This window comes from Dermacentor andersoni, chromosome 1 (genome assembly GCF_023375885.2).
Source record: "Dermacentor andersoni chromosome 1, qqDerAnde1_hic_scaffold, whole genome shotgun sequence".
Lineage (NCBI taxonomy): Eukaryota > Metazoa > Arthropoda > Arachnida > Ixodida > Ixodidae > Dermacentor > Dermacentor andersoni.
In genome coordinates, this window is record NC_092814.1 from 14559536 (window position 1) to 14586256 (window position 26721).

A 26721-nucleotide genomic window follows, 5' to 3' on the forward strand; every position below is an offset into this window, starting at 1 on the left:
AGAAGTTACGGCGATGTGACGCAGTCGGGGGCAGCGTCACAGAGGCCTCCGGAGTCCTCCGAGCCCACGCGCAGTGGTGCCGCAGTGACTCCTCCCGCCCGTGTGATGGAAGCAGTCGACGCTGCTCCATCCTCTTCCAAGGCCCTGCAAACACCAGTCCCGCAGGGCCCTAAGATCAAGCGAACTCTAAGGCCCGAGGCACGTGTCTCGGCGCCGAACTCTCCGTCCTCCAGCGCCTCAGAGAGAGCGATAGAGGTCGACACAAAAACTCCGGTGTCATTGACACCGAAGGACAAGCGCTCTCTTGAGTGTGGTAAGAGGGACAAAATCCCAATAACTACTCAAAATAAGAGAGCGATAACCTAAAGGTTATCGCTCATTTTTATTAGCCTTTTAAATCCATGTCACCTAACATCTCACCTCTTATTCTTTCTGTAGTGCCATTTCTTACCTTTCAATTTCAAGATGGCTTTTATTATCCATTGGAATTGTAGAGGGCTTTTACACAACTTAGGTGACATCAAAGACATCTTAAGTAACTTCTCTCCTGTGGCCTTATGCTTACAAGAAACAAACTTAGGTGAAAAGCACAAAAACATTTTAAAAGGCTTCACTGTTGTACGGCGCGACCGTACTCAGGCGAATCGGCTTTCGGGTGGTGTAGCTATTGTCCTGCAGAGTGACATTGCAGCTAGAGAAGTTGCCATTAATACTCACGTAGAAGCCGTTGCTGTCAGGGTTTTAGCACATAAAACCATTACCATTTGTTCATACATTCCACCACATTCACATTTTACTGTAAGAGATTTGGAATTAATTTTAAACCAGCTACCTAAACCTTTTTTAATAACAGGTGATTTTAACGCTCATAACATATTATGGGGTAGTAAAACAACTGACACCAGGGGACAAACACTTGAAGATTTTATCCTGACAAACGAAATATGCCTTTTAAACACTGGTGCAGCAACCTACTGCTCCCCAAGCACAGGAGCTATGAGCTGTCTAGATCTGGCGCTGTGCACTCCAACTCTCTTGATCGATTTTAAATGGAGTGTTATTAACAATCCATATGGTAGTGATCATATGCCCGGCATTGTTAAAACATCATCTCCTTTCCCTACAGTGCCATTAAGACTACCCCGTTGGAAACTCCATCTAGCAGACTGGCCTCTCTTCAGCGAGAAGGCCAGTCTGGATGACATATCGGATGATCAAACGATAGACGAAATGAATGAAAAGATTATTGCCTCCATACTTGCTGCAGCAAAAGAGACGATCTTGGCAAACGTATGTATCCTGCATCAATAGCTCAATAACATCCAAAAGAATGTGGTATCAGCTTCGTAAGTTTAGAAGCGAGTACGCTCCTTATACGATCCCCATACTGTCACCTCCAGGTACACAAACGAATTTAAAAGAACAAGCAGACATATTAGGGCAGCATTTCCATAACATATCAAGCTCAATAAACTATTCCACTGAATTTCAAAAATATAATTAATCAGCAGAAAAACAAAAGCTTCTGACAACAGGAAGTTCCGAGAGATCATATAATGCCCCCATAACACTTCCGGAAATCAGCAGAGTACTCACTACTGGCAAAAAAACAGCGCCAGGTCCGGACAGAGTACATTACACAATGCTCGCACACCTATCTCCAAAAGCAGTTAAGACATTGCTCCGCTTTTTCAACATAATCTGGGAAACAGGAAAAATGCCGAATGAGTGGAAAAAAGTCATTATAATCCCTTTCTTGAAAGCTGGAAAGCATCCTACAACAGCTACCAGCTACCGACCTATAGCACTCTGTGATGGGTGGTGCGCGACATGGTGCGGTGATCGGGACGGTCAGGAGCAGACGACAAGGAGTGCACGCGCAAAGGTGGACTCCGTGCTGGAAGAAGGAAAACAACGACGCCGAAGAGCGTCCAGCACGAGAACGCGCGGCGCAAGAAAAACAACTAAAAGAAGAAAAGTCACAGAGGCTGAGGGCGCATATGTGGGCAAGGAACAGCCAGAAATTAGTTTGTTTGACTTAGCCACCGTGGCCCAGCGATTGGGTTTGCATGGGGCAGACTTGCACAGATGGATGCAAGACAGATGGTCATTAATATGCGGGAAAGATCGGAGGGAGTGCGACAGGCGTGTGGCAGAACAGGCAGCTGAGGGGGCACGTCTGGAGGAGAAGAACTTACAATTGCGGCTAAAAGTCTCAGAAGCGGAGCACAAGGCTAGGAGGGAGGAACTTGCACTGGTGGAGAGTTCCAGGAAGCGACGGCAGGAGGAGGTCAACCACCGGAGCGGGCGTTGAAGACGGGCCGTCGGGTTCCAGACCCAAGTCACCAGGACTTCACCCGACTGGGGCCTCCTGCCAACCTGTTCCTGTGCGTCGCCCGTCTACCCGAGCGTGCCGCCAGCTCCTCAAGGCTGGTGAGCTTCTGTGCTCGTGGGTACGACGAGAACAGTCGGGCTTCGGGCCCGAGTTCTACGCCAGCTGCCCGGCCAGAACGCCGCCCCGTCTGACGTGCCGCTTGCTGCCCGAGGCCAGCGTTCGAGCTTCTGTGCCCGTGGGCAGGACAAGAGCAGTCGGGCTACGGGCCCGAACTCTACACCCAGCTGCCCGGCCAGAACAGCGCCGCTGTCTACTCGTGCCACCAAGCTGCCTGCTTTACTTCTCCGAGACAGAGCTGGCCAGCTCCGGTCGCCCGGTCAACCAACTTACACCACGACCTTTGGTGAGACCGGCGCCACTCCTTTCGTCAGCTTATCGCCGCGTCGAGACTGTTGTGTGTCCCTGCCGTCGTGGCAAGCCCGGACTCGCGCACTAGGTAGCTCCATACTAGCCCCAAGTGTGTTTCTTTCTGCGATTATGTCTATTTGAATGTTTCTTTTATGTTTTCTATTTTCTTCTATTTATTTTAAGCTTTGTTTAGTTCCAATAAATGTTTGTGTGTGTGTTCGAAAAGAACGGCTTTGTCCTCAATTGGGTTCTCGGAGGCTCCGCCTCAGAGAACCGTCAGAACCTTTTGAGTACACGAACCTTTGTCCCCATATTAGCGTCATCACACACTCACAAGCTGTCTTGCCAAGTCCTATGAATCCATTATAAACATCAGATTGACATACGTCCTTGAAACTGAGAACCTGCTCGATAACCATCAGTGTGCGTACAAGAAAGGCTGCTCTACAACAGATCAGTTAGTTTGGCTAGAACACAAGATACGTGCGGCCTTTCTACACGAGCAATACTGTCCCACTGTTTTCTTTGATCTAGAAAAGGCGTACGACACAACATGGAGGTATGGTATTTTAAGGGATTTAGCGGATTGAGGGATCCGTGGTAGAATGCTTAAATAAATGTCTTGCTGATTTCATGTCCGATCGAACATTCCAAGTGCGTTTAGGAACGGTGCTGTCCCGCGTATTTATTCAAGAAAACGGTGTACCTCAGGGATGCGTATTAAGCACAGCATTGTTTGTCGTGAAAATGAACTCGCTCAATAATGTAATTCCATCCTCTGTAATGCATTCTTTATATGTGGATGATCTACAAATTGTGTGTCGTGCATAGAACATGGCAACCTGCGAACGACAAATTCAAATTACATTAAACAAACTAACACAGTGGGCATCTGAAAACAGCTTTCGCTTCTCAAGTGAAAAAACTATTAGTGTTGTCTTTACACAAAAAAGAGGCCTACAACCAGATCCCATCCTTAAACTACAGGATGCCACACTACCTGTGAAACAAGAACACAAGTTTCTGGGTGTTCTGTTTGATAAAACATTGAGCCTTCTCGCGCACATAAATAGTATTAAAATCAAAGCAAACAGTGCACTTAACATCTTAAAAATCCTCTCCCGGAAACGGTGGGGTTGTGACCGTAAATGCCTGCTACGAATCTACCGCACTTTGGTGCGTACCATATTAGACTACAGTAGCATTACATATGGTTCAGCCAGACTATCTTACGTCCAACGACTTGATCTAGTCCATAACCTAGGACTACAACTGGCATGCGGTGCTTACAGAACATCACCTAAACAGAGCTTACATGTTGAATGTAATGAGCCTCCTTTACAGCATCGCAGAGCGCTACTAACTTTTTCCTACATACTCAGAATCCGATCCTCACCACAACACATATGCTACAACATCGTCACACAGTGCAACTCATGCTTACAATTATACAAATAAACCAAACATGATTAGGCCGCTTATCTTGCAATACGAGGAATACTGTCGGGATTATGACATCCCTCGGGAAGTCCTCCAGGTTGCCAGAAAGCCAGAACGTTTGCTCCCGTGGTGTGATTTCATAGCGTTATGTGATTGGACACTAACACATTTAAAGAAAAGAGACACACCACATCAACACATTATACAAGAATTCCACGCTCTTCAGGACAAGTATATAAACTACATAGAATTTTATACTGATGGCTCTAAAATGGAAAAACACGTGGGTGTGGGGGCCGTAACAGAAAATTGGGAAACAAGTATTTGACTACCTCAGCATGCCTCTGTCTACACAGCCGAAGTGTACGCAATATGGACGGTAGTTCAAAAGATCATTGCTGACAAACTTAAAAGCACTGTCATATACACAGATTCATTAAGCGTACTGAAGGCTCTACACATGAAATCCCAAAGTGAACCCTTGTTAGGCGATATTTTGAACGCATTATCGTCAAACAGATATGGCAGATCAATTAAGTTTTGCTGGGTACCAAGCCATGTTGGAATATTGGGTAACGAAGCTGCGGATAGATGCGCATCAATGGCAGTGTACAAAAACATTCAAAATACAGCACTTCCATATAAAGACGGTGTCAATGCGATTCGGAAGGCCTTGACGTCAAAATGGCAACGGATTGGGACAATTGTTTAAGCAACAAGCTTCATCTAATTAAACCTATAATTGGCGAGTGGAAATCATGCAGTCACCAGCAACGATTCTACGAGGTGATCTTGTGTCGACTTCGAATTGGACACACACATCTGACGCACAATTTCCTTCTCCGAAAAGAAAACCTGCCAACTTGCGAAAAATGCAATGAAGCTCTTACAGTCTTACAGTCACGCACATCTTAATAACATGTCCACACATCGATACACTGAGACGGAGGTTTTTACACAGCCTGTATAATTTGCACATTCCATTACACCCTACTCTATTACTAGCAGATGACCCCCTAGTGCCATTTCCTAACCTTCGACTTTTTAGAAAAAACTGGTTATTTACACCAACTATAATGTAATGCAGGTTTACCTGCCCTAACGTTCCGTTTTATTTTGTCTTGTGACTGGCGCAGCATGGCCTTAGTTGCCTTTGTGCCAATAAACCCAAACTAACCAACTAACTAACATCTTTGACATCCCTGAAAAAGAAGCGGACTCACCGGGAAGTGTCATCAAATATCAGTCATGCTACCGTTAAAAGATCAAGAATGGGCATATACGACAAGCCAGGAACATCAACGGCGGTGAATGTCAGGGATGGACACACAGTGTGTGAAGCCCATGAGCTTGGTGAAAATCAGCCTGGTAATATGCTCAAAGAAATTGAAGGCATGTTTGCCTTCGACGAATGCCAGCAGCGCTTACAGCCATCCAGTCAAAGTCATCGCGTGGGTGAAACAGGGCCGCGTACAATCGCAAGCTACAGGTTACCTAATCATAGCGGTCAGCAAAAAAATGCATTTTATTTTTTACTGTGCTCAAATGGTTGAGGCGTAGCAATGATCGCTGTCCAGGCTGCCAGTGCTAAAGAGGCGCGCGTGACTGCCCTACCCTCAGTAAAACTTGTGCCAGGCGCGCGGGGACCGAACGCAAGCAACACGCGCGACCGGTTGCCTTGGCAACCAATCCGGCGGTAATTTCTTTCTCGGCCACCAGGTACCGCCAGCATGATAGGGGCTCTGCGGGCTTGTAACCTTTCCTGGTCGCCGCAAACAGCAGAGTTTCCACTCCTAAATGTTTCTTGCTCCATGGTGTGATGGCACTGACGATAGTGAAGCATCAATATGAGGAGGCAGAACTTGTGCGTAGATGAACATTTCCGGTATCGCGCATCGAGCATTAGACGCCAAGCCAGGACATTGGGTGTCTGACAATGCATCAGATATGGATGATGCCATTCCGGTGCCGTGAACTTGGTCCGGCGACGCAGTTGCGCAGTGCTAAGCTGAAAGCGTCACAGCAAGTCGGCTGGTCACCGTCGGGCAGCTGGTCCATCCCGATGCAAGTGCAGCGAACTGCACCAAGAAAAAAAACAGGTTTATGGCCTGCTGCATCCCTGCTGCTCCAACATGCCCACTCTATGCAAGTCAAGGTGTCCTTTTTAGCCGAACACAGTTCTTGAAAGCGAAACAACGCTTTTGCAGCAGTAGTGTTGTCACCCATTTACAACACAGTCAATCAATATCATTTTGTAGGTCACTGGGAGACCACCGAACGCGGGGTACTGCATAAGTAGTCATGAGATCAGCGTGCCTCTTTAGAAGCTGCTTTGCATGAAAGGCCAGGCACCCTTGCTATGCTTCACTGCAAGACAGTCTGTATGTCTAACCGCATAACATACTTGTACTGCAGCAAAGCTAACCTTATGGAACCGGCTTTCACTATGCTTTTTAGAGTCTTGCCTTCCTACCAGCCACTACCAAACGCTTGTCGGTATGTCGCTTGGTGAAAGTCTTACCAGCTAATTCTCCCCCATTGGGAGTGGGGGAGACTCACATATGTGAAAACTGCCAAGTAAAGCAGTTGCCCTGATGAAGGCAAGCCCCCTTGCCGAAACGTTTGCACCAGCCTGTTCGTCCACTGTTATCACCGCAACAAATTTGTGTACTGCAGGTAAGCATGCCGATAGTAGGAAGGGTTGACGCGAATCAGGGAAGGTAGGGTTTCAGTCAGCGACGAACCTAATATTCTAGTCTAAACAAAGATTTTCGCAGCAGGATGATGTTTTGACAACTTTTGTTCACTAAAGCCATACATGCCAGTTTAGCTCTTGTCACTATCAATATGCTTTACTGCAATACAGAAAGTGCCTCGCTGCAGGACACGTCTACCTTAGCTGAAACACTATGGGACAGATTGCCCCTTGCTGCTGTTAGTATGCTTCACTGCGAAAGGTAGCGTGTATTGCGGTGAAACATACTAAAACATTTGTCAGTTTAGTATGCAAAAACCCTTGCCCATCGCTTTTGTGATGCTAGGACACTCGGTATAAGAAGACATATTCGCTGCTAAAAACATACACATTGAAATGGAGACATGAACATTGACAGCAGTGTGTGTGATGTTTTATCCTTCTGCTTTGTTGTGTACCTGTCATACTGCTATTATTCAATTTTCCTGTACTTTGTAAGGTGTTGACATATGTACATAACATCACATCGCAAGGAGTCGCTGTGTAATTAGTGGCCTTGTCATATTCAAAGACCAGTGTCATGACTTTTCTCAAGGGAGGTAGGGGTTAAGTTGCTGTGAAGGTTTCTTTTTTTGGAGGGATAGTTTTCTGAGAAATCAGATGCCAGAAAACAAACCTGTGGTACCCTGGGTTGGAGTATTTAACAGTGGAAAGGGTGCAGAATACATTAACATTTCTTGCCTGAAACCAAGAACTCGCTGAATTGTGTAAAATATTTTAAATAGCATCCATGAGCAACTGCAAGCTGTGCACACATAGACTCAAAACACACTTCTCGTGCTTCAGTCCATGCAGGCTTTCAGCTACTTTGTTGAAGCCTCAGGTACATTGTCTGTGGCTTAGTAATTTTAGCCGCCTTTTGCTCAAGTGTGCCCTAGGCATAATTGAGTGATTTGCACTTCCAACTAGACAGCAGCCTTAGCTTGGGAGACCAGTGGTAGGGCATATTTTATCAAACTAGGTGACATAGCTATACCAGTCCATGCAGAGACCTGTTTAAATGTGTTTCACCTTTAACATATAGTTTTTTGACCATGAATTCAGAAAAACCTGTAGCACATTTAGATTCTAGATTTTAAATGCTGTGTAAGTTGTCTTGTTCATTGCAGTTGCTCTCGACTTCTGTCCAAATGGGAGAGCACTTCTGCATATCTCATCAGGGAACATTCTTATTTACATTCCTTCTATTTATTTCACCTACAATCAAGATCGAATGTATATAGCACATGAATGTGCTGTGCATGAACTAAACTTGCATTGCCATGTTCAACAGCACAGTGGATGTAGCTGGTGTTGGTTCATTCAAGCTAAGCATTACTACAGCCTTGAATTGTAGGTACCATGGTATGACAGCAGAGAAATAGATATGCAAAGACAGTCGGGCATGTTGAGACAACCTCTTTTTTGTGTGTGAAAAGGTCAGATACACAAAATGGGACAGAATGCATGTGTTTTCATCTTTTCTCACAAAAAAAGAAAGCCAGAGGAATAAGGTTTCTTTAGTGTGCCATAAAAACTACATGTTCGCTCTCAAAGGTAATTCTAATTCATTGGATTTGTTCTTGTGCTGTTTTTTTCTTCAGTCTGCTTCAGTTTTTACATGTTAATGTTTCAAACCGTTCTTATTTTCATAGACTGAACATCCCACGTCTTGGTTTGACTTCCCGGTACAGGATACTTGCACTCGGCATGGGGTGATGAAGCAGAGCGGTGTACTTTTATTAATAGCGCACATTTTAGCAGTATAACAGAAGTTCATCAAAAAAGGACATGTCTGCTGAAAATAAGGTGTTCCTACCCACATTCCTCGTTCTCTAATTATGCTTGTCCCCCGGTATTCTCTTCAGCAAAACCACTTAATATGAAAAGTTGATTGTGGTAAGTGCACGGGAGTGTTTTAAAAAACAGCCTTGAACCCTTTCTACTGGTGCACTGGTAAAATGTATACATGCATAAAATTTAAACAGAAGGCGAAATAGCAAACACCAACGCTTGATGCGACATTTGTCAGACTTGTATGTCAGCAATTTTCGCATAACACCATATACTAAGACAAAGCATACTAGCACTACAAAGCACCCACCATTCATGTTAGATATAGATATCTAACATGAATGCTGGGACATAAGGGAAATGCTGGCTTTAAGAGGAAGCTTTAGTTCGAGTTCTCCTACCTAAATACACGTAAAAGGAGAATTCGTTTTTCTCGACAACCGCTGCACTGAATTTGGCCAAGTTTGTTGCATTAAAAAAAAAAACTTATAATCTAGTAAATATCGGTTTCGAATTTTTCATTTATGTGGTCTGTTTTTTTATTAAAAATTGGCGAAAATGGAAAATTATCAGAAAACAAAACTATCAAGTTTACAACTCTGCAATAAAAAATGATATCACAATTCTGTGAATTGTATCTAATAGTACATCTAAAGCGGACAAAATTTATTTGTTACACATGGATCTCAAAAAGCTTAGTAATATGAAAATGCAGCATTTGCAGAACCCTTGTACACAACGTAACAAATTCACACAAGATATAAATTTACATATCGAATTTGTCCGCTTTCAGTGGTCTAACGGGTGCTGTTTACAGAACCGTGATATCTGTTCTTGATGCAAAGCTGTTAGTCTTTTCAACAAAACTCAGGCCCTAAATCGAAATTCCGCTTCCAACAGTCACTAGAATTTAACTTTCTCTCTCAAGTGCAGCAAATTTCATTAAAATTGGTCCAGGAGTTGCCTCGGAAAAACGTTTTTGCGTTTTACATGTATTTGAATAGGCTGCGTTGGAGTTGGGCCCGAGCTAAAGCTTCCTCTTAATGAGGATCTATAGATGTTAAAAGCAGCTGTAAAAATGTATTGAGAAATTATGCAATGTGTAACGTTTACTCAGTTCAGAGAACTTGCAAAGTTGCCATACAGCCTTGATAGCTGTGGTGAGGGAACAGTTGTAGCCCTACTTGGAGCATAAGAAATAACCAAATAAAGATATAAACATAAGTAACAACTCGTAATGCAACTAAAGAATCTTGCATTACCTTTAAAAATGAGGCAGTGAAATTAGTGTCACAACTACCCTTTTTTTTTTTTTACTACATTTGAGTTGCACAGACTGATTGTAATAACACAAGAAAGCAGAGGGGGTGGGGCACATTAAAAGAATGCTAGTCTGCTTTTATATTCTGCCTTCTCTGCATTCACATCACAGTTCAGTAAAGTTACCTTGGAAAGCTACGGTGAAGCCATTGGTATAGCCTCTATGGTGCATAACATTGGCAATTGCCAACCTAACTGCTTGGGTTTACAGTGCCTTATTTTTAGTGCATGCCTATTTAAGTGCTGAGCTATTGGAAGATAGGTTAAGATAACCAACATACTGAACAAGTAATTTACTGAGTAAAATACATGAAGGGCAGAGCACGGGGGGTGTATTCTATAAGTGTCCACCTAGTGGAAATGTCCATTTCATCTGCTGCTGAATTTCTGTTTGGCTGAGCTGGAGTACACGTGAGGAGACAGGCATCGCCAGCTAATCAGCACTTCAGCAGCAGACGAAATGGACATGTCAACTACGTGAATACTTACACCCCCCCCCCCCCCCAAGCTCTTTAACAGAGTACTTCTGTGACCAACATGCCTGCTATGCCACCCTTGCTTTCAATGTTTGTGTTTGTCAGCAAAAGTGTGAAAGAACCAGGTTCGGGGGGGGGGGGGGGGGGGGTGCATGAAAAGTCTTTCTGAGGGTGTGTGCCTTGAAGCCCGTAGTGGTAAACGCAGGAAACGGGGGTGGATCCACAGTAGCACCAAAGGGAAAACCTTAATCGAAACAAATATGGAGGGAAGTGACTGCATGCTTAAACTTGTCAGCTCACAAGTTTGCCAAGACCAAGTGATGTCAGAAGTTGATGAAGCCTACATGGTTAATGTATAACCACTTAGGCCAAAATTATTTAGATACTTTTTATGAGGACTACATATTTACTGGAAATCTCAAAATAATTATGTTAGTGCAGAATACCTTCCACTAGTTGTGACGTCCTTGAAGGAGTGAAAATGTATGAGTTGTACCTGTGTGGTGCATGAAGTTACATTAAAAAAAATTCTTGGCAATGGAAACAAAATGCAAAGAGCAGTACTCCCAAATATATTACCATCTCTTTAGGACTAGATGAACGCAAATAATAATAATTGGCAGTTGGAAATTGGACACAAACCACAAGAGTAAAAAGTAAGATGCTTCAGCTCCCACATGGGAGCCTTGTTCGCAATGATTGTGAACAAAGTTCCAGTTGAACCATCTCTCATTTTTCATTTTTTTTGGTTGGCGTCCAATTTTAAACAACTTGCCATGCCTCTTTTGACCAAACAAGATGGGCTTCCGTCAAACTCATCACTACTTCAATGCAAATAATTAGAAGTTGGCAAATATCACATTTTTCTAATAGGAATAGTAAGTATTGAACAGTCGAACACAGTTGCATGCTACTACAGCAGGTGTATCTTATCTTGGGATTAAGTACCATGCTTGTACTGACTTGTAAAAAAAAGTCTGCTAACCAGTAGGGAAGATTAGAATTATTTTTAAACATAAGTTCACTAATTATTCAAGAAACTGTACAGACAGCCTCTCAATATCTTTAGAGCCTGGTGGCAAACAAGATTTCTAATGAATAGCTGCTATGTGACTAGCTGTGAAAAGGGGGGGATGCGAGGAAGGCAGGAGATATGTCGCCTTGAAACAGAAAAGTCCATTTGTCGAAATGTTGGCTCCTGCTTTTACCTTGTTCTCGTTTTACTCAGCTGTAAAAAAGTGCTAAATAAATGGTTTCCGAAAAAAAAGCCAGTGGTGAAAACAAAACAAAAGCTGTTGAAGGACTTGTTTGCTGTAAATACATGTCAAAGAACATGTTGCATGAAAAAATCACTGGTTATAAAAAATTTACATGACTGGATTGTGATTAATGTTAAATGGTAGACTATACGATTATTGCTGACGACTGCATTGTATACCGTTCGATTAACTGTCCCTCTGACCACGCGGCACTCCAAAATGATCTTGCACATATCAGTGATTGGTGTGCTATGTGGCTCATGTCCCTAAACGTGTCGAAGTGCAAAGTAGTTTCCTTTTCTCGAAAAACTGTTAACTCTCACTTTTCTTATCATCTGGATTCTAACATAGTTGACCACACCACAGAATATAAGTACTTAGGAGTGCTCCTTACACACAATCTTTCATGGACTAAACACATCACCTCCATTTCAGCTAACGCCTCCAGATCATTAGGATTTCTGCGCCACAACTTGAGAAGTGCGCCTTCACCACTACGAAAACTCGCTTACGCAACTATTGTACGGCCACAAATTGAGTATGCCTCTTGTATATGGTCTCCTCATCAAAATTACCTCATCGAACTCCTGGAGAGCATCCAGAATTGAGCGAGCCATTTCATTTCTAAAAGTTATAGTAACCAGTCAAGTGTAACCCAAATATAAATCGATCTTTTGTTGCAACCGCTAAATACTCGCCATGATATTTCTCTTCTATTATTATTTCATAGATTTGTTCACACAGTTGGCCTAACCTTATCAAACCTGAAAAAAGCATCCTCGACGTTGCAACGACTGAACAATCAGTTCAGCTACACCCGAATTTATGGCAACACACACACTTTTAATTTTTCAGCTTTGCCCCATGCGGTCCGTTTATGGAACACACTACCAGATACCATTGCATGCCAATCTAAACACACTGCATTTCGCAATCTGCTAACCGATAAATATGCCGTTTCAACCGTCTAAACATGTCATGTCTTTTGTCATTTTCTTGCATTTTTTCTACAAGTTAAAGAATTTCAGTGCTCAAAATTGTTTTACAATACTTACTGCTGTATAAAATGCAAAAACGTTTACAATGTTATTATGCTATGATGTTGTTGTTTACCATTTATTGTTATTGCTCTACATATTGTATTTGTTAATGTATTAATTTTCCATGTTCTGTGCGTACTCCTTTCATTATGCTGATGTTTATTTCTCTCCCAATTCCGTACTAATATGTTACCGTATTTCCCCCCTTACACTATACCTTCATGAAGGCCTGTAAGGTACATGTAAATAAATAAATAAATAAGCAAAAATCAGGGGTTGTTGTGCGGCCTTCCACCATGAAACCAAAAACAAACCTTGCATTATCATTTTGTTTCTGCATTACTTCAAAAACTTCTGTTGTTTCACTTCTGATAATTTGTGATACTTCGTTAGCAGACGCCACAACAGTAACAACTTTAACACTTGGTTATTGCAAAATATTTGGCTAGTTTTACATAATCAAAAATGCCGAATAGTTCATTATTTTAGAATATGAATAGTTAGCATGTAATATTCAATTCATATTCAAAATTTCAAATATTCATCCACCCCTACAGATAATGCTTCCTTTACCAGTGTTCACGCCAAAGGCCCTCCCCCCCTTACATGTACTCGACATACACCTCTACAATCGTAAGGCATACTGAAGTTATGCCTTGTGTCAACCCAAGTGAATAAAAAAACAAAATATCCTGAGGCATGATTAGATTTGCATTGTGTGGCAAGTACCAGCCTGCAACAGCTTGGATCAGCCTGCTGTGCTGAGTAATTCTACATCACATACTTGTAACAGTCATGCAGTTCTTCTCAAGGATCGTGTCCGAACTGCACACACTAAAACATAAACTGATATATTCAAAAAAGAGAAGTATGTGTTTTGCTCACCAAGTGACTTTTAGTGTGCTCAATTATGTAAAGCGGGCTATTATATGATTAATGTAATTTGCTAATGCAAAGAAAAAACAAGCCAGCATCTCTTGCTTCATATATATGTGCTGAACCAAGAAAGTAATTGTTAAGGAAGAAAAACGTCAGAAATAAACACACTGCTTAATGGCATAAAATAATTCTCAATGCAATATTTGGATGAGGCACGCAGCTTGAATGAAAGCCACATAACATGCTTTCGAGAGCGTCCCTTAACCTACCTATGTTGCTCAGCAATATTCAAGAAGCTTTCACCAGATTAATTTTTCATTTAAATAAATTAGACACTTCCGTCTCATAATAGGTCATGCAGTTGATTTCATTTCTTTAATTTACATTTAAGGAAATCAGTGCTAGAAGAGAGTATACCATTATGCACTGCTGCATAACATAAAGGCACTTTCTAAAGACACGCATGATTAATGATCATTCACCGTGTTTGTAACTAACTCCCACTGAAGCAGACTGAGAACATATCAAGGCATTGCATTCAGTAGCTGATGGGAAATGAGAAGCTTGCTGCTTGAAGGTATGAATGAACCAAGCGAATAAGAAATATAGGTTCTCAAACTTCTAGTATTGTGTGTGGCAGCACTTAAGAAAAGCATATTGCAACTAAAAATTGCAGCACATGTGATGAAATAACTGAAATAACTAGAGAGAGAGTTTAATAGACCAATAAACAAGAACTGTGAATTCCCAACATTTTTTAATGCTGTTCTTTACATGTACTCACTTCATAAGTATGGCTTCCCTTATTGCTGGCACCATTGTCTCAATTTCATAATTCCTCATTCTCACTGCTTTGCCCATGCTGATTTAACATAACCAAAGGTTAGGGCAAATACGGCTGAGCATGTGCTTGTGTTGTGAGGCAAGCTGTCTACGTCTGGTAGCCACATGTCAGTTTCTGAGAGTAGTAAAAGGGAAGCCTTAACAGTAAGCCATAGGGAAGACGGATACCTGTGTTCAATGATAAATGAAAACACCTACATGGAAAAATTGGACAGCCCACAGAATCAGCAGGATTTGGAAAAACGGAAAAGGTGCATCATGGTATTTATGTTACACATGTCTTAGTCAAGTTGAAAGATTTTCACTATAAACTTAACACAATACCTGACCAGCAATACTGTATGGAATCTAAGCAATTTTAATCTAGAAGTCATCTCGAAGTCAGGATAGAGAAGCAACTGAATTGATGCTAAGGTGGATGAGGTGGAGGCAGATTGTGATGACAGGTCTTAAGAAATTAACATCCAACACACACTTAGGTTGGCAAAGATTGGACTCGGTGTTCAAGGAGAAATTGACTAAGATAATTTATTGATATACATACATGAGGGAGCTGCAGCAATACAGCAGAGATAACTCTCATGCAAGAGGAAAGCATGTTGATCTAAAAATTAACTGTTGATCAGAAAAATGGTTAAGCATGCGCTAAGGTTATGTAGAATTCTGTATGGTATGCATGATGTTTGAGCTGCATCGCACAAAGAACTATGGCCTTAGGTGCCTCGATTATGAAATGATGTGGGCCAAGAGTGGACCAAGGATAGCATCAAGATAGGGCCTCTTCCAAGTTATGCATGCATGGAACCTATGAGTTCCATGCACCGCGTACGACAGTAAAACTTGGCTATTTCACGAAGCCCAAGGGGTGGTTCAGGGCCCCTTTAACAAACTGCCTGAGATGCACCTGCGGCAAAGAATAGTATAGATCTTCTACATCTATACTAAAGCCTGTGTGTTTCCCCAGTTTATGCTCCTGCAGGAGGTGTGCAACATTCAAAGAGCTGGGAGCTAGGAAGGGGTCCTTGATTCTCAGCCTGTCAACGTGTGTCTGCAGAAATTCTGAAATAACACGAAGCCCCGATTTAATTCTGACACAATGGTTCTGAAATGGAACGGAAAAAGGTGCATAAAGGAAGATCTTTTTCCACCTTAACAGCATTCGAGACCCTTCTCAAACCAAATTGATTGAACTTCACGACAGCTCAAGATTTTACGTTAGCTGGATTGGCAGAAGTTTGATTAAAATTTCTTCATCAAATTTCTGCCCCATGGTCGGCACACCCTTCTCTAGAAAAGTGTCCTCCGACATGACAAAAAATGCCTTTCTTTGTCCCCAAGAAACCTCCAAGTTTCTACCCCATTTTTTAGCACAGGTAGAATCCAATGATTGTACACTTGATTGTACACAATGATATATATGTATATATATATATATATATATATATATATATATATATATATATATTGTGAGACAAGGTTTAGGCAGCCAGTCTCTTCTTTATTCTCTCGAGTCACCAGGCCCCAAAACGGTGATGATGAGTGTGTAAAGGTGAGAATATGAAGCATATGAATAATTCTCGCACTAATTTCCCCGCGCGCGCAAGCGGCCAGCCAGGCCACGACTTAGCCAGGGGGGTAATGTCGATTTAATCGTTTGAGACGTGAAACGTGAACAATTTCCGAACCACGATAACGATGGTTCGAAGAGACGTCTATGGAATTAACACGATAGTTCACGGGGGATGTTTGTTCAATAATAATGTAGGGTCCAAGGAAGCGGGATTCAAACTTCTCCCACAAACCGGGTGTACGAATGGGCGTCCAAAGGAGCACTTCCTCTTCAGGACGAAAGGAGACGTTGTGACGAGAGATGTCGTAATGTTGCTTGCGATCTAGCTGACTGACTTCGGTGTTGAAGCGAGCACGTTTACGGCATTCCTCAAGTCTCGAGACAAACTGTTCAGGTATACTGGCCGAGGTGTTAGTTGGGGCACTGAAGAAAGCGTCGTCGATGGTGAATGTTGGTGAACAGCCGTAAACTAGGTAGAAAAGTGAGTACACCGTAGTTCATTGGATAGCGATGTTGTGAGCAAACATCACAAAAGGTAAACGTTAGTCCCAGTTGTCGTGGTTTGGCCCGATATACATAGATATCATATCTGTTAGTGTGCGATGAAATTGCTCTGTTAAGCCATTTGTTTGAGGGTGATATGCAGATGTCATCTCATGAACTATGCCACAAGCTCCGAGTACTTCTTTGATCATTGTTGACAGAAACGTCTTGCCGCGGTCACTTAACAGCACACGAGGTGCACCATGAAGCAGCACAATGGCATCCAGAAAGAATGTGGCAACATCTGAGGCCGAACTAGAGTGTAGAGGAGCAGTCTCTGCGTAACGTGTGAGCTGGTCAAAAGCTGTCACGATCCATTGATGACCTGCCGGCGTTGTGGGCAGAGGGCTGACTAGGTCTATCCCAACGATGGCAAAGGCTGTCTCAGGACATGGGATGGGCTGTAAAAGCCCAGCAGGAGGCGAAGTCGGTCATTTCCACCGTTGACACTGGACGCAAGAAGCGATATACTTGGCCACAAAGGTAGACATGCCTGGCCAAAAGAAACGGCTCCTAACGTGGTGGTATGTTTGATGGAAACCCAAATGGCCAGCAGATGGGTCGACGTGAAAGGCTTCAAGGACTTGTGTGCGCAGCGAACATGGAAGAACAGGTACCCAGCGGTGTCCGTCAGAGTTGTAAATGTAGCGGTGCAGCACATCGTTGTTGAGCTTGAATAGTCTCAGTTGTCGACGTAATCTGGCATTTGTTGCAGAAGTAGTTCCGCACAGGCGTTGGATAATGCTGTTGCAGTAGGGATCAGAACGTTGACACGAGGCGATCTGAGTGATGCGATTGGAAGATAACGTGCCAGTAACCGCTAGAGGTAATAACGAGAGTGGAGACTTCGTCTCATCATCAAGTGTACTCAATGTACTCGAAGGTAATAGTGGCAAGGGGCAGCGAGAGAGAGCGTCGGCATCTTGATGTTTTTTCCCAGACTTGTAAACAACGTCAAAATCATACTCTTGTAACCGGACCACCCAGCGACCAAGGCGTCCGGACACATTTTTGATTGACGACAATCAGCATAAGGCGTGGTGGTCGGTTATGACCGTGAAGTGGCGTCCACAAAGATATGGTCGAAATTTTTGTATTGTCCAAACTACTGCGAGACATTCCTGCTCTGTGATCGAATAGTTCTTTTCAGCAGTCGTTGATGCACGGCTAGCATAGGCAACAATTCTCTCTCGTGAAGTGGTATCACGCTGTAGAAGGACAGCACCAATCCCATGGCCACTAGCGTTGGTGTGCAAACAAGTTGGTGCGTTCTCATTGAAGTGACAGGACAGGGTCGGTGGTTAATGTTTGCTTGAGCGCATGGAAAGAAAGTTCGCAGTCATCTGTCTATGGGAAAGCAGTGCCCGATGTGAGCAACTTGTGCAGCGGCGACGCCATGGCAGCAAAATGACTGATGAAGCAGCGGAAGTAGGATGCCAGGCCCAAGAACTTCTTAATTGTTTTTGATTTTCAGGGCGAGGGAAGCGAAGCACAGCAGCAAACTTGTCGGGATCTGGTCGAGTGCCGTCTTTGCTGATAAGGTGGCCCAACACTTTGATGTCCGTTCTGGCAAAATGGAATTTCTTTGTGTTGAGTTGGAGTACAGCGTTGGAAATGCATGTGAAAACTTCGTCCAAACGCTCAAGGTGCTGACGAAAAGCTGTAGAAAAGATAACGATGTCATCTAAATAGCACAGACAGGTCTTCCACTTAAGGCCACATAAAACTGTGTCGATCATGCGTTAAAATGTTGCAGGAGCATTACATAAACCGAAGGGCATGACGTTGAACTTGTAAAGTCAGTCTGGTGTTGCAAAGGCTGTCTTGTCCTTGTCTGCTTCGTGCATGGGAATTTGCCAGTACCCAGATCGGAGATCTAGACTAGAGAAATATTCTGCACCCTGGAGGGAGTCAATAGCATCGTCAATTCTTGGCATCGGATATACTTCTTTGCGCGTGATCTTATTAAGGGGGGACGTGACTTTGAAAATGAACTTCCTTATTTCTTCATGGATTTTGATGAAAATTGGCACAAATGTTTAGAATGTCTCCATGATGCTTCCATAAAAGTTTGAGAGTGATATCTTGAGAACATTTTATTGAGTAGATTTTTTTTTTCTCTTACTTTCTGGAGAGCCTGGGGAACTTAAAAAACGTGATAGAAGGCTTTTTAGGTATTGACTGCATAGCTAAATGCGTGCTGAAAGTCATGACATTCTTGCATTTTTTTTTTTTGCAACACAACTTTTTTGGAGTGCCATATTTTATGTTACCTTCACATCAACCACACTTTCAGGGTAGACGAATAGTCATATTATAAACTTACAAAGGCTCAAGATAAGAAAGGGAGAATGTCACAACCTGCACTGCAGCCCAAGGAACGCGACGACAACAAAAAAAAAACAGGGTCAAAATATGTTAAATGGTAACAAAGAAAACTCCAGAAACTGAGCAGAACGGCAAAAAAACAGTTTTGAGAAAACGGCTCTCAAAGTTTCACCTTCTCTTCAGTTCTCTAAAAGGCACCAAATTTGTAGTCTTTGGGGTATTTTGTGATGTGGGGCTTCTTGTACATGTGGCCTCTGGTGTGGTGTGCTCCCCTCCCCATTTTTCTTTTTATAGAGCATTCTTTGCTGCCTACAAAGAGTCTTTGCTCTACAAAGAGTATGGTGCCTAGTTTTCAAACCAAGTGTCGTGCAGAACTCTGCATGGGAATGAATATAGTTCCAGTGTACATTCAGGCAGCCTGCACCCACAAGCTGCCCGATTGATAGCAAACTCCAGTACAATCAGTGAGGCTTTTTTTGTTTTTGGTAGAATTGACCAGGTTACTGAATGAAGGCTCTGAGTGTGAGCAGCCTCCCAAGTCATTTTTACTTGACAATGGCTGTAGAACTTAGGATCAGAGAGCCAGTGATAGACATGCAGCTGCTAGGTGCTTTCCAGAATTGTACTTCTGTATGATGCCTCCACTTCTGCTGCCAGGTGTCTGTGCCAGCCCAAGGGGCCTAGTGAACAGAGCTCATGAGGTTCCCTTTATGAAGGGGTGGTATATGACAGATTGCTACGAGCTATCGTGACAATAGAGTGAACGCGCAATATGCTTGGTTGCGGGTCCGAGATGACGATGCGCGAAATGCCTAGCAGCAGACAGAGTTTCCTACGAAAATTACTAGAGGGAACTCTGGCGCTAGTGTCTACGGGAGTTCCAATGGGAGCGGTTGTCCCAGCATGGGAATTATGGGAAGTACATGGATTTGCCTAAACTACGTCTTTTTGGCTTCAAACGGCTTTGTAACTTTGTAAACTCGTCATTTTCAACAGTATATTGCGCAATAAACAATTAAATAAACATAATTAAATTTGCCCGACGGCAGGATTCGAACACAGCGACTCTAGCACAGAAGCCTGATATTGAAACCATTAAGCCACGGAAGCATGTATCGACAAGCGAATGAAACGCCCTTATGAATTTATTGCGGGCATGCCAGTGCCTTGAGACGCTTGGCGCGTCTCGATTTGGCCACCTGGACAAGCTCAATCGTTGCAATTAATAGCAATTGTACGCGTTCCCGGCGTGTTCTGCACTTCGAAGAATATAGATTGCGCTGAAATATACGACAATAAGATTTATGTAGCGTAATATACAAAGCCACAAGGACGTTTTAATCCACAAGCACGAAGATCAGACAAATCCATGTACTTCCCATCATTCCCATCAACAAAAGATTCCCATGGTAGGACAACTGCAGCGCCAGAGTTCCCTCTAGTAATTTTTGTAGGAAACTCTATGGATACAAGGAGCCGACGCGCGAAATGCCTAGTCGCGGGTAGTGGACGTCAGACTGGAGTTTTGCAAGACGTGTAGCGCCACCCATAGAGTTTCTCACTACATTACCTAGAGGGAAATCTGGCGCTGCTGCGCTGTGGTATGCATGGGAATGCCGGTATATTGTGGATTCGGATTGGTATCGTTCTCGTAGAGACAGGACACCTTGAAGACGCGCTTGGCAAGTACCGTTCCGTCTGTCACAATGATTCATTTTCTACTAGAACAGCACGTGAAAAGCTGTTTTAGTTTTATTATTAGGCGAAAACATGTTTTGTTTAACTATGAGAACTTGTTATTGTGTGTACGACTACATGTTACGTAAAAAGTATCAGCGGGCCGCTAAAGTTGGAGGACAGACGACAAGGTTCGCGCTCTCTTTGAAACAGTTGGTCGTCTGTTCTTGCTTTTCTTCGCTTGGTCATGCACCGTAGGTGAGTAAAGCTGTAATATGCGTGAATGGAAACATTTTATGAAGATTTTACTTTGAGAACGCGTTATTTGCGTAGCCATATCCACGTTTTAGACGAAGCCTCTTACAACACCAGCCAACACGAGCCTCGCAGACACATATACCGTCATTCCCATGACGGCACGGTGCCCCCTTAAGAAACTCCCATAGACGGTGGCGCCAGATTACCCTCTAGGTGTTATAGTGAGAAACTCTATGGCGCCACCTGCCGGTGCGAAGAGGCAGTAATTGAGTAGTGCGAAGCCCGACTCCCTTGCTAAGGTGCCTATGCAGCTAGCGACTGCGCAACAACGATTTAACTAGATTTTGGTCCATATAGCGAGTGTTTTGCGCATTTAACACCCAGACAGAGAGCTATGAACTTGTACGCTAGTCGGACGCGCCTCCTAACTGCCATAAAGCGCTTGCTGGCTCATTCGTCAGACTGATGGCGGAAACGACGGCAACCGCGATAGCTCCGCGCGCTACAAAGAAACGCCGCAATCGACGCTACTGTTGTGTTGTAAATTGCCATGAACGTGAAGGACGGAATAACAACGTTCAGTTTTACCGATTTCCATCGCGATCGTATGAAGGGGAAAGGTGAGAGCGCTGGATACGGGCCCCGTTCAACCTGTTGGGTAATCGGATTACTTACATTCCCCACAACACAGCGGCTCGCATGAGAAAGTGCGACAGTTTTGTTCTTCTGTAATTATGTTGCGTAGCCCTGACGGAGGACCGTGGTAACTAAGCGAAAACCCAAGAATCTGCAGCCGCCACTTCGTTGGTAACAGAAAAACCAACGTTGCGAACCATCTTGCTTATGTGCCATCGATATCTCCGCGTTTTAACAGACGTCCGTCTCCGCTTGACTCAACAAGTGGAACGGAGAGATCTGGCAGGTAAGCTTAACCAAACATTTTGGTTCGTTTATGAATTCAAAATCCTGTTCTAGAGCATCGTTGCATCGCGAGCTCATTTCTACTTTTGGTATTTTGTATGTCCTGCGCCGATACAACAAACACGCTTCGCATTGTGCTGAGCCTGCTCAACTGCGTTTTTCAAATGTAAGCAATAATGTTGCTGTAGGAGCACTGGATGAGTAAATGCGAAATAACGCACATGTGTAAAGAAAAAAAATGTCGCATTTATTTACATTTATTTGTGCGCGCCTGTTGCTCGAAGCGTCTGCAAAAAGTTCAAATTAAGGTACTGAGCGATGTTGTAGCTACTGCGAGAAAGAAAGATGCAGCGCGTAGACACTGTAGGAAGCTTACTTTCGTTATAATCGCACGCTATTTGCTGCCTTGGAAAACGTTTTTTCTTTGCTGCCCTGGAAAAGGCTATGAAAGGATTTACTCTGTAAATAATTGCGAGACAAAACATTACGATAAAATACATATAAATGTAGGAGATACTTAATAAGTCTTCTGTTCAGGACATATTCAATATGAAACAATTTGAAATGCTTAGACTTTTATGCTGATATGCCTATAGACAAACGATGCTCTCTGTACTTGCGAGTTGCAGCACGCCGAAATAACACTTGAGACTTTATTTTATGTTGTACACGTACTTCGCCCTGCTAAGCTTCCTTTCCGAAGCGTGGATGGGCAGAAGAAGCTTTCCAGGTCCTTGATTTTTAGGAAACCGTGCCTCAACACAAACTAAATAGATGAGTCCATTGTGGCCTATGCACCTTCGCTTCCGGACAGCTCTCCTTGCGCTACTCAATTCGCGCCAAGGCTTCGATGGGGGCGCTGGTGACGGGTTGTTCCGCAGCGCCGCCTGGGTAGTGTCTGAGGTCTATCGCGGGCTCGAGGAGTTGACCCTCGATGCGCTTATTCGCGCAGTCCGAGGTGCCGACGCGCGAAATGCCTAGTCGCGGGCTCGAGGAGTCGGCACTCGACGCGCTTATTCGCGCAGTCGGACTGCGCCGATGCACAAAATGCTTAGGTGAGGGTCCGAGAAGTCCGCGCGCAATGTGCATGACCGCCGAGTCGGAGACTCCCTATGCGCGAAATGTTTATTTAGCCGCGTGCCCGAGGATTGCGTGCGCGATGTGCTTCGTCACGAATTCTGAAACACCGAGTGCTGAAAGGCTTAGCCGCATGTCCGAGGATTCCGCGCGTGAATCTTGGTCGCGAAGTCCGCGTCGCCGATGCTCGGAATGCTTAGCCGGCTTAGCCGCGAGTCTGAAACATCCACAAGCGTAGGGACCGGCCACGCTACTGCGATGTCCGCGTAACGCCCGTTTTGACACGTCGAGATTACGGCGAGTGGAGACGTCCAGACTCGCGAGGTGCGAAGAGCCGAGCAGACGACGAGAGCGCCACACTAAGGCGAACCGCGCTGGAGTCACGTGGCGGGCGTGGCCAATCGCAGGCTCCGGCACGACCTTCAATCATTTGCTTTTTGTGCGCTTGTTTCTGTATGGAGGAGATCGCTGAAGCGGCAAACTTGAAGATGGGGAAACGCTCTTTCCAACGAGACGAAGATGGCGGCGCTCCGTCGCGCCCATAGAGGTACAATCTGGACTCGACGGGAACAAAAGGTCAGTGGGTCGCCTTGCATTGGGCGCTCACGGGAAGACTACAAATGAAGCTGTGCAGGGTGATATGGGCTGGACTAGTTTTGAAGTGAGGGAAGCTCGCAATTGAGTAAAATTGAGTATGAAGAATGGCTGAGGAATATGCAAGAAAGTAAATGGGCTGGGAGAGTGTTCAGGTATCTGTACAGGAAAAACATTGATTCACAGTGGAGGAAAAGAACTAGGAAGCTTACCAGCAAGTATGCGGCCTGTAGGGTGGGCAACACAGCAACAAAGAAGGTCAAGCGGAAAGTCGGAGAGGCTGAAATAATTTCATGGGTGGCGGCAATGCAAAAGAAACCTCCTATGAGTAACTACTTAAGAGGAAAAAACGAAATCAGGAAAGAAACCATTTATGATAACTCAAAGGCAAGCTCATTACTTTTCGAAGCGAGATCGGGATGCATTAGAACACGCGCCTATAAAGTGAGATATAAGAAGGAAGAAGAAGCATGTGTTTGCTTCTGTAAAGCTAGGGAAACGGTGGAGCATGTTTTATTAGAATTTGAAGACGTCTACCCACCGGTAGATTTAGGCACCACTGGCCTCCTTGAAGCCCTTGGGTTCAGTGGGAGCAGTGGTAAAGCAAACATGTCCGCAATAGCCATTAGTAAGAGGCGATTGGAGGATTGGTGGAAGAAAAGTAGGGAAACGGCAAAAGACGGAGACGTACAAAAGCACAGTTCGCAATAGGGGATCAGAAAATTTGGGCGTGGTAGTTCATAGTTTTTTTTTTCTTTTTTCATTGTTTAACCTAGGTAGGACATTAGGCAGTATAATAGCAAGAGCTTGGTGGCGGAACCCACCGCTCTCTTCAGCGGTGCTTCAGCGCAATCTATATAGATTGCGCTGAAATTTACAATAAGATTGATAAAGCGTAATATGCAAAGCCACAAGAACGTATGAACCCACAAGCACGAAGATCAGGCAAATCCATGTACTTCCCACAATTCCCATGGTGGTGCAACGACTGCAGCGCCAGAGTTCCCTCTAGTAATTTTTGTAGGAAACTCCATGCCGTAGACCACTTCCTCCATGCCGTAGACGCTCCTCGAGCAAAAATGGTGCTGATGCCCGGTGCGAGGTCTCACGTCAATATAGCGAGGCGGCGTCGGCCTCGGCCAGACCGCGCGTGGAGGAGACGACATTCTTCAAAGCGTGGCAGTACTTTACGAAGTTTAAGGGGCTTTAGTTGTATTAGAGGTGTACTAGATTGGGAGAGTGGGTCCAACGAGGGCTCCGCGCTGAGGCATCTTTTATTAAAAATCCAGATGGCGCCAGCGTCGCCTTCTTCTGGATGCCACGCCCCCGCGCGGCGGAGGTGCCGGTCGGCACCGTCAGAGCGTGCCGAACAGAAACACGGCCGCGGTCGAGCGCAGCGTTGCAGCTGCGTTCGAGGATGACCGTGCCTGGATTAGCCGGAGCCACGTAGTCAAATAGATCGCGTTTGCAGTTTACTTTCCTTTTTAAACCTTATGTGCGTGTTTCACTGTGTCAAGAGGCAACGAAATGCAGAGCTCATATTCCGAAGAAATGGGGATCATGTGCAGGTAATGGGATGAGGTACAGGAATAAATGAACTGTATGGCATAATTAGGGGTTAAATAAAAATTGGTAAAACTTTATTTTCTTCCTTTCTCAAGGCGATATACTGAATGCTAACAAAATTTCCTCGATGCCCTAATAACGGCAGCAATTCTACATTTAGGGAAAATGTGGGCCACATTATTCGTTACGTGCAGCAATTTTTTTTGTAAGTTAATTGTGTATTTTGAAAAACTTACGGAATAGGTGTTTTCTTCCCTATTGTTATGCGTCATACGCCTGAGATGTAGTTGGTTTTCCAGATCCCCTGGGTGAATAAAGCAAAACACATTGTTCATATTTGCTGGATTAGGAAGCATGTTATCGGTTGTCTATGTCTTCGAGCTCGCTCAGGTTTCCATTGTCACATCCGTCCAATCTGAATGACGGTTCAGCTGAGAGCGGGAGCGTTCTCTCTGATGACCGGCCTTCATCTGTTGCATATGAGGCCGTTCTCTTTCGCGTGGGCTGCTCGGGTGTAGGCTGCTCGTAGAGATACTCTGGAAAATACGGCAAAAGATTGTTGGTACCGCATCAAACCGAAACGCAGGCTTTCCACGCTGTGTAAATACTTCCTTGCCTTCGACGGTATGTCGGATACATTCGAATATCGCCGGCGCACAAGGAGGAAGCGCGGAAACATGCACACTTGCAGTCTCGGAGGGACGCGCATGCGTGCAGGTGTCGGTCTCGACACCAGGGCTTCCCCGCTAGCAGGGGAGGAGGGTCGTTTCGCCACGCGCTCGCGCACCCCGCAATCGTTTGTGGGCGAGTGTACTTTGCATCAAAGTGCAGCTCACAAATGGAGTCGGTGACTTCCAAAGGGCCCATCGGTGCGGTGAAGATTGAGCTCCCACACGCGTCGCCATTCTTCATCTTTAGGGACACCGAAGAGCGAGAGCTTGGCCTGACCTTTCAATCTACTGTATACGGTTTTGCAACCCCCTACACAAGAGTAGTTCTTTCGCCGAGGTGTGCTCATCCTCTCATTCTTCGAACAATCTGCCAAGTCGCCGAGTTACGAGACAAACCATAGACATATGCGAGGGCCGTCTGCACGCGTAAACATCGTGCAGATGGCATCGTTTGACGGAAGCGAGGAACCTCAATTCATGGCAACGCAGTAATTTTATTGTATTCTTTTTTTTTCTCACATACTAGGAACAAAAATTGGAGGACGCTTAAGCTTCGAGTGAAACGTGACAGCGTTCCCGTCGACCCGCCAAGGGGTGTAAGACAATGCGCTACGGCGCAGCGATCACTGACGAGGCACGCCGCATCGGACTTTGCACCCACCAATCACGCGGTGAGCGTCGAGCAACGCAGCGTTCGGCGCGGCAACGAAACGTGCGCCTGAGCTCGGTGTCTCGGAGGGGGAAACGATCTACGCCAGCCAAACGTCGTGATCGGCACGGGCAGAGAGATATATAGATAGTGATCTAAAGAAAGGAAGGACGCTTGATTCTGCAACCCGTGAGAGAGCACGGCGAAGCGTCGTCAGGGGAGAGGGAGTCGGGGCCGCGATGCGTCTCGCACCGGTCCCCGCACAGCCCCAATGCGCGCGTGGCGCGCCACCTTTCGGGGCAGCGCCGTACATTGAGAGGAGGGGGTCTTCTGTGTTTG

At 44.6% G+C, this 26721-nt stretch overlaps 1 long non-coding RNA gene across 8 annotated transcripts in view; it reads left to right on the plus strand.

The window, feature by feature from the left end:
* Positions 1–26721, plus strand: part of LOC140215545 (uncharacterized) — a 96151-nt gene that overhangs the window by 10660 nt on the left and 58770 nt on the right. For 3 of the 8 annotated variants that reach the window (XR_011892411.1, XR_011892409.1, XR_011892412.1), the window contains exon 4: positions 1127–1290. The exons of 1 other annotated variant lie outside the window; for it this stretch is intronic. This is a non-coding gene — a long non-coding RNA (uncharacterized lncRNA). Of the gene's footprint in view, positions 1–1126; positions 2972–8572; positions 13076–26721 lie in introns of those variants that run through there. 4 more of the 8 variants (XR_011892408.1, XR_011892414.1, XR_011892413.1 and 1 more) reach the window with 4 other exon arrangements.